Source organism: Rousettus aegyptiacus, unplaced genomic scaffold (genome assembly GCF_014176215.1).
Source record: "Rousettus aegyptiacus isolate mRouAeg1 unplaced genomic scaffold, mRouAeg1.p scaffold_m13_p_5, whole genome shotgun sequence".
NCBI lineage: Eukaryota > Metazoa > Chordata > Mammalia > Chiroptera > Pteropodidae > Rousettus > Rousettus aegyptiacus.
The window spans coordinates 41,283,729-41,290,812 of NW_023416308.1; the positions used below are offsets into that span (position 1 = coordinate 41,283,729).

Here is a 7,084-nt window from a genome sequence, read left to right on the forward strand (position 1 = left end):
ATTCTGGCAGCCACTGGGAATACATACTAGAATGGAAGTTAGAATGGAAGGAAGAAAATCAGAGTGGCTCCAGAGAGATTAGGTGGGAAACCATCAGCTAGCTAGTCTAGGTGAGAGATAATGATGACCTGGGTGAGAAATAATGATGACCTGGGCTAGAGTGGTAACAGAGAAGATATCTAAGAAAGCAGCCCTGAGATCTGCTAGCAAATATATGGCACATCTCCTAACATTTCCCTCCAAGCCTGAGACTATGGGGGACATCATTAGTCAATCATAGCACTCTAGACATGGCTTTAGTACCATCAATATTGTACTCCAAGTAGCACTTATCAACAGATCAGATGAAACCTGGTAAGATCTACTTGCCACCGAGCCTGAGACCCTCTATGAGCCATAACTATTATAGGGGAGGGATCATTCAATTGCACTCATCCATCTCCTGCTAATCCCAGAATCTAGCAAGAGAAAAAAGTAGCTCATATATCTCCTCCACAAAGCCCTCCATGGCTAACCTCAGCCTCTCTCATCAATTTATAACCTCCCCAGCAGTGAGAACATAGTTTTCATATGTTCATAGGCATATTACTTTTTTTTACACCTACAGCACCTGGTCTTCCTAGGTGGTCTCCCGTCTAAGCACTAACCAGGCCTGACTCTGCTTGGCTTCCAAGATCAGGCTTGTTCAGGGTAGCATGGCTGTAGATGCATATGCTCTTAATATTACTTTTTTCCATGGAAATGTGTTCCACTTCTCCTGTTAAACCACAAACATATAGGCCATGCCCCCTCCTTCCTCTGCATTTTCTGACCAAGCCCAAAATAAGATATGTAAACTGGAGGGGCTCTATCTCTGCTATAAACCACCAACATAGAACCAAAGAATCTTAAGAGCCAGAAAAGCCCATAAGAGCTTTGCTCTAACTGCACCCCCCGCCCCCATCCCATGCCAAAGTTTTCCTCTCTCTGCTTTAAGTGATAGACAGCATAGTAGTTGAAGCATCAGCTTTGGGGCCTGAAACGCCTGGATTCAAATCTCAGCTCTCTCTCACTTGCCAGCTGTATTAGGCAAATTAAGCAACATCCTCTACCTCTATACCTCATGAGTATAACAGAAACAATCATGATAATCTACATCAAAAGGTTATTTAAGGATGAAATGAGATACTTCTTGTAAAGTACCTAGCACAGTCCCTGGTACAACATACGTGTTAAACAAATTTAGCAGTATTACTGGTGTTATTTGCCAATTTCATAGTTATATAATTCTTCACTCTGAAAAGGTCTTTCCCATATTAAGCCAGAAATCGGTTTCTCAGAAACTTCTTCCATTGCCTGTTCTGCCCTCTGTACCTACAGAGCATCCAAGGTTTCTCGACTCCAACCTAAGTATTTCTTTCTATTCCATATGTGCCATTATTTTCCAATCCCTCATGTTGTGGCTACCTGCCTATGAATGCTGTCTGATTTGTCAGCATAGCCAAAAAACTTTGTACACCTGAACACTAACAGAGCTAGCGTATACATGCATATGCATGATTACAATTCCCTATGTATTTATTTCTTACTCCCTCCTTGAACAATTACAAAGTTCACCACAGCGGGAATAAAAAAGATTTACTGGAAAAGGCTTTAGAAAGAAGGTGGAAGACATTAGAGTTGATTATGTAGTAGTAATGAGCACAGTTTTTAGAACATTCTTAGCTTTAATGCCAGCTCTACCAACTACCAGCTGGTAGTTGCCTCAGTTTCCTCAGCTGTAAAATGGGGATAACAATATCTATTTCAAAGGGTTGTGAAGTACTATAATTCAATACATGTAAAATACTTAAAACATAGTAAGATCTCAATAAATGTCAGTTGTTGTTATTACTATTCGCATTTTTAAAGAGCTTGTTCTACATTGTTCCAGAAGACAAATCCAGTTCCAGGGAATATATAAGTTAAGGCCATTTAGACATTTAATAACCAGGTATTAAACACCTGCCATGGGTCAGGCACTGTGCTGTTAGGGCTACAGACCTGATTATGCATGGGCTTGAACACCAGTTCAGCCTAATCAGAAAGTCAATCACATAAACACATGATTACATAACATGTTAGGCAGATTAAGGGAAGTAACAGAAAATATAATGGGACACAAAATGGCAAATAACTTTACTTTGGAAGATCAGGGAAAGCATCACAGAGTAGAGGACCGTTGCTATGGTTCTTGAAGGATAAGCAGGAGCTCACGAGGATAAGGGAGTAAGAGGATTTAGGGCAGAAGAAACAGAATGCACAAAGGCAAAGTGGGAGGAAAGAATGTGGTAGCTGCAAAGAATTGATTATGACGACAAAAGTTTATATTCACTGAACACTTCCTATGTTCCAAGAACTGTACCAATGCTTCATGTACATCATCTCACCTCATCCTGTCAACTAGAGATTATTACCCCCTATTTTTCACATAAGGAAACTGAGGCTTAGCAAAGTTAAAAAAAAAAAAAATTGCCCAAGCTTTTGCAGCTACTAAATGGCACAGCAGAACATTCACACACCCACATCTATGTGACTCCAAAGCCTGAGCTCTAACTACTCTGACATGACCAGAGTGCTGGGCACAAAGGAAGGGGTGTTAGAAGAGAGATCTAAAGTGGAAGGCAAGGAGCACATTATAAGGGGCTCTACCCTGTACATGAAGAGGAGCCAATACAGGATTTCACATAATTGACAGCTGTGTAAGAACTAATTAGAGGAGGGCAAAAACAGAAGCAGAGAAACCGCTTAGGAAGTTATCCTGAAAGCACAGCCAAAAAATTATGAACTAAATTAGTGAGTGTGAGAATGGAAAGGACCAGATCCTATAAGTATTAGGAGCAGAATAGTAAGACTTGATGTCTACAGAGAGAGAGGAAGGAGGGAAATCAGAGCACTTAAACCAGTATCCTGTTTGCTGTTACCTGTTCATTTCTACCCCAATAGCCCCACCTAGCATACTGCCTAGAATATAGGAAATACCCAACAAATGTTCACTGCATATATTAGATGAATGAAATCCTGGTGCAGACTTGGCTAAGTGAACGGTTAAGTCCTTCACTGAGAGAGGAACTACAAGAGAAGAAACAGATGAGAGGAAACAGGAAGGATGGGAGGTGTGCAGTTGAGGATGATCAGTAAGCAAGTCTGAGCTCAGGAAAGAGGTCTGGCTGTAGCCATAGTTTGGAAAGTCACCGTTAAATATATGATAACTAAGCCTCTGGGTGAAATCACCCGGAGCTGGCTGTGGTGAGTAGAAAGGAGGCTGCAAAGGCGGCTGAGGAGGGCTGAGTTAGAAGAACCAAGAGAAAGTAATCTTGGAAGCCAAGTGAGGACAGCGGTTCCAGGTGGAGACGGTAGATTTTAAAGAATGTAAAGAAAGTTAAAAACAAAACCTTTCTAACGTCCCTGCTGCAAAAGACGGCAGAAGATCTGCTAACCCTAAATTCTGACCTGGAGGAAGCTTCCCCACAAGAGAAATATTCAAGAAATGTTCGAAGGCCGGGCCTTACACACTATGGACGGGACAAATAAACGAGCGCCTCAGCAAGCTCACATACTGCCCGCGGTCAGTCTTTCACCAGCACCAAGGCCCCTTCCGCCACTCAAGAGATTTTGGATAGATGCACTCTAGTCCGGTCTCTCCTTTTTCACTTTTTCCTTCAGTTCCCGCCCACACTCATGCACATCCCGCTCGTTGGCACACGAGTGCGTCGACTCTCCCTCCCCCTGCCTTCCTTTCCCCACTACCCAATCCCTCCTTCAGGGACATCCTCACCTGTCCCCGACCCCAGGAGGCTCTGGGCTAGAGGGCTCCGGGAACTGCGCAGTTTCCCCAGCACCACCCCGGCTCCCCGCTTCCAGGGACGCCGGGGTGTTGCCCTGCAGCGGCCAACAACCACTTCCGGAAAGGGTACCAACCTAGCAACTGAAAGTCCCGCCTCTACCCGGAATCAATAGGTTACTGAATGAGAGTTCTGTAATTGGATTGGTTAGATGTCCCGTCGGCTCACGAAGGCGTTCTGCCCAACGGGAGTTGTAGTCCAAGACAGTTGATGAGCGGTCCTCAAGGAATTAAAAAAAGAACTCTGAATTTAGATATGAGAATTTCTTCCCAGACAGAAAAGTACCATTCACAGTATTTATAGTAACGTGAATTAACTAAGGCAATTTATTGTTCATTATTTTTTAGTAGTGTGATTACTATCAGGTGAATAATACACTAATCATCAATAATCAACCCACTGAAGCTTTAAATAAACAAAAGAAATGTGAATGTAAGGTAAAGAGACCCTCCCCTCAAAAAAACAAAACAAAAACAAAAACAAAAAAAACCCAGCTCCCCTGTGCTCTGATTAAATGAACAAGCACCTGACCAGGAGTTAAGAGACTAGTTTCCAGTCATCTTTTTACCAGAGCAGAGGGCTCAGTTTGCATGTCTGCAAGATGGGGATAATATGTCATAACTATTTCAAAGAGTCTGTTTAAGAAGAAAAAAAAGTGGCACAATGTGTAGCCCCACCACACACCCCGTTTGGCAGAAGGGTTGCTACTAATACAATTCCAAAGAGCTTTAGTTTTGCTTACGCAGAGGCAAATCTTCCTTTCTCTCATACACCTTCAACTCCTGGAAAAGTTGAGTGGCAAAAACAGCTCTGGCCTTTACATCAGTGGGAAAACTGGAGAACAGTACATTTAAGAGATGCTACTAATTGAAAAGGGGAGTGGAGCACCTGGAGAAGCTCCTGATCAGTTCCACTGTGGAAAAGTATGTGGCTCCTAACTCCTGAAACTAATCCCAGCACCACGCTGGGCTGGTCCCAGAATGAGGAAATCAGATTGTTCTTCCTGTAAATCCCAAACTAGATATCCAGAATGCAGTCCTCATGTTTAACTTTAAATCCTTCTGTGGCAGGTCTGCCTACAGTTCCTTTAGTCTGCCTGCAGATGACAAATCATTGCTCCCGCTTCCTCTTTATGCTCCTTAAAAGTCTCACAAATTGGCCAAAGGGGGCAGACTGGAAATGGACTCTAAGGGCTCACCAGTTCATCTATCACAGATCTTGCACAAAACAGATTCAAAAACCCATTTGTAGACTTAGTCCCTATGTCCAAGAACTTGCAATCAATCTGGTTGACTTTAATAGCCATCAAAATTCTTAACTGTTGTCCCTTGGCATGGGTCTCTTGCTCTCTCAAAAGGAGAGCTAATAAAATAAGGGTCACTATGAGATTAGTGGGATTATCCATACAGAGAAGCAATTCGAATTTTATCAGATTTCCCTATAGGTTTATACTTAGAAATGCAAACCAGTTTTTAAATGCTTCTGGGCAAAAATAATTAAGAAAGCAAGTCTTTGGGGCAGGGGGTAAATAACTAAACGATGCCCCAATTGGTGTACCAGTAATATGCCCAATGAGTGAGGAAGAGAGGCTGAGAATTTCACACACTGTATTTATCTTCTGCAGTCAGGGATGACTACTTAGGGGTGGTTTTTCAAGGATGGAGGAGGAAAAAAACAAATCTATCCCAGATTTTATAATTTAGTCTCATGTCAGAAATTCCACTGTTAAAACATTTCTTCTCTTTTCATACTGTTTACTTTTACTATACAGAAAATCACCCACACAATAAGAAAGAAAAACACTCATTAATCCTATTATTTAAAAAAATTATATAAAGATGTGAAATAGTCCCTCTGCACTTTCGATCCATCTTATTTAAAATTGCAAACTGCCCTTCCATCTCCCTCCTCTGCTTTATTTTTCTCCATACCACATATTACCATCTGAAATACTGTATATTTTATATTTTTATTGTCTGTGTTCCTGTATTAGAATGTAAGCAGCATGAGGACAGGAATTTTGTTCGCTTTACTTATTGTTGTATCCACAATGTTAAAACAGTGCTTAGCATGTAGTAGGCACTCAATAGACTTTTGCTGAATGAATGAATGAATGAATGAGCAAACAAAGGAAGGAATGAATCCGACACTTCAGAGAAAACTACTGTTGACATTTTTGGTTCCTATCTACCAGAATTTTAATGCTTATGCAGATGTAAATTTATATGTATACATATATATGCACAAGTGTATACTTTTTAATTTTTACAGAAATGGGACTATTATGTACATATTGTTCTACAATTTGCTTTTTTCATTTAACATGTCACAAACATCTTCCAAGGTAGTTCAAAAGAAGTTACTCCATTCTTTATAATGGTAAGTAGGATTCAGTTGAATGAATGTCTCATTCCCTTACTGATAATCATTCCTTTTGTTTCCAGTTTTGATTTTGTACACAATGCAGAAATACTGTTATTTTTGTTGGATAAAATCCTAAAATTAGTATTGCTCAAAAAGTTTATTGTTTTTACATTTTAAAAGACATTGACAAATTTCTCTCTAAAAATGGAATAATTTACAGTCCAACCAACACCTTCGCCAACACCAAATACTACAATATGAGAAGTAAAAAAATAATGATGATGGTATCTAAATGTTGTTTTAATTCTTTTACTATTAATGAAGTTGAACTTTTTTCATATGTTTATTGGCCATTTGAATTTCTGTGAATTACCTGTTCACATTCTTTGTTCATTTTTCTACCAAGTTATGGGGGTTTTATTGACTTGAAGAAGCTCCTTATATATTATAGACATTTATTTTTTGTCTCTTTATTGTGTGACAAATGTTGTCTACTAGTCTGTGACTTATCTTTTAACTTCATCAATGTCATTTTTCTCAGAAATTATAATGCTAATAACACTAATAGCTAACCTTTATTAAGCATTTACAATATGCCAGACACTGTTCTTTGTGATTTCCATGGGTTATCTCATTTAATTCATATATTACAAGGTATGTTGTTCCTTTTTTACTAATGGGAAATTGAGACACTGAAAGGACAAGTAATTAGCCTGGGCTCTCTCAGTTACTAGGTGGCAGACCCAGAATTAGAATACTGGAAATCTGATTCTACAGAAGTGTTCAAAATTTAAGTATTTAAGCCTGACCATTTAAAAAAAAATACATCTTTTACTTTTGTTAGAGAGACATTCTTC

General features: G+C 39.9%; 1 protein-coding gene across 8 annotated transcripts in view; it reads right to left on the bottom strand.

Moving 5' to 3' along the window:
• CEP164 (centrosomal protein 164) overlaps positions 1-3,915 on the bottom strand; it is a 64,070-nt gene extending 60,155 nt beyond the window's left edge. For all 8 annotated transcript variants that reach the window (XM_016134892.2, XM_016134890.2, XM_036220793.1 and 5 more), the window contains exon 1: positions 3,797-3,915. The gene's annotated coding sequence lies outside the window, so the exon portion shown is untranslated. The remainder of the gene's footprint in view (positions 1-3,796) is intronic.
• Positions 3,916-7,084: the final 3,169 nt, after the last annotated feature.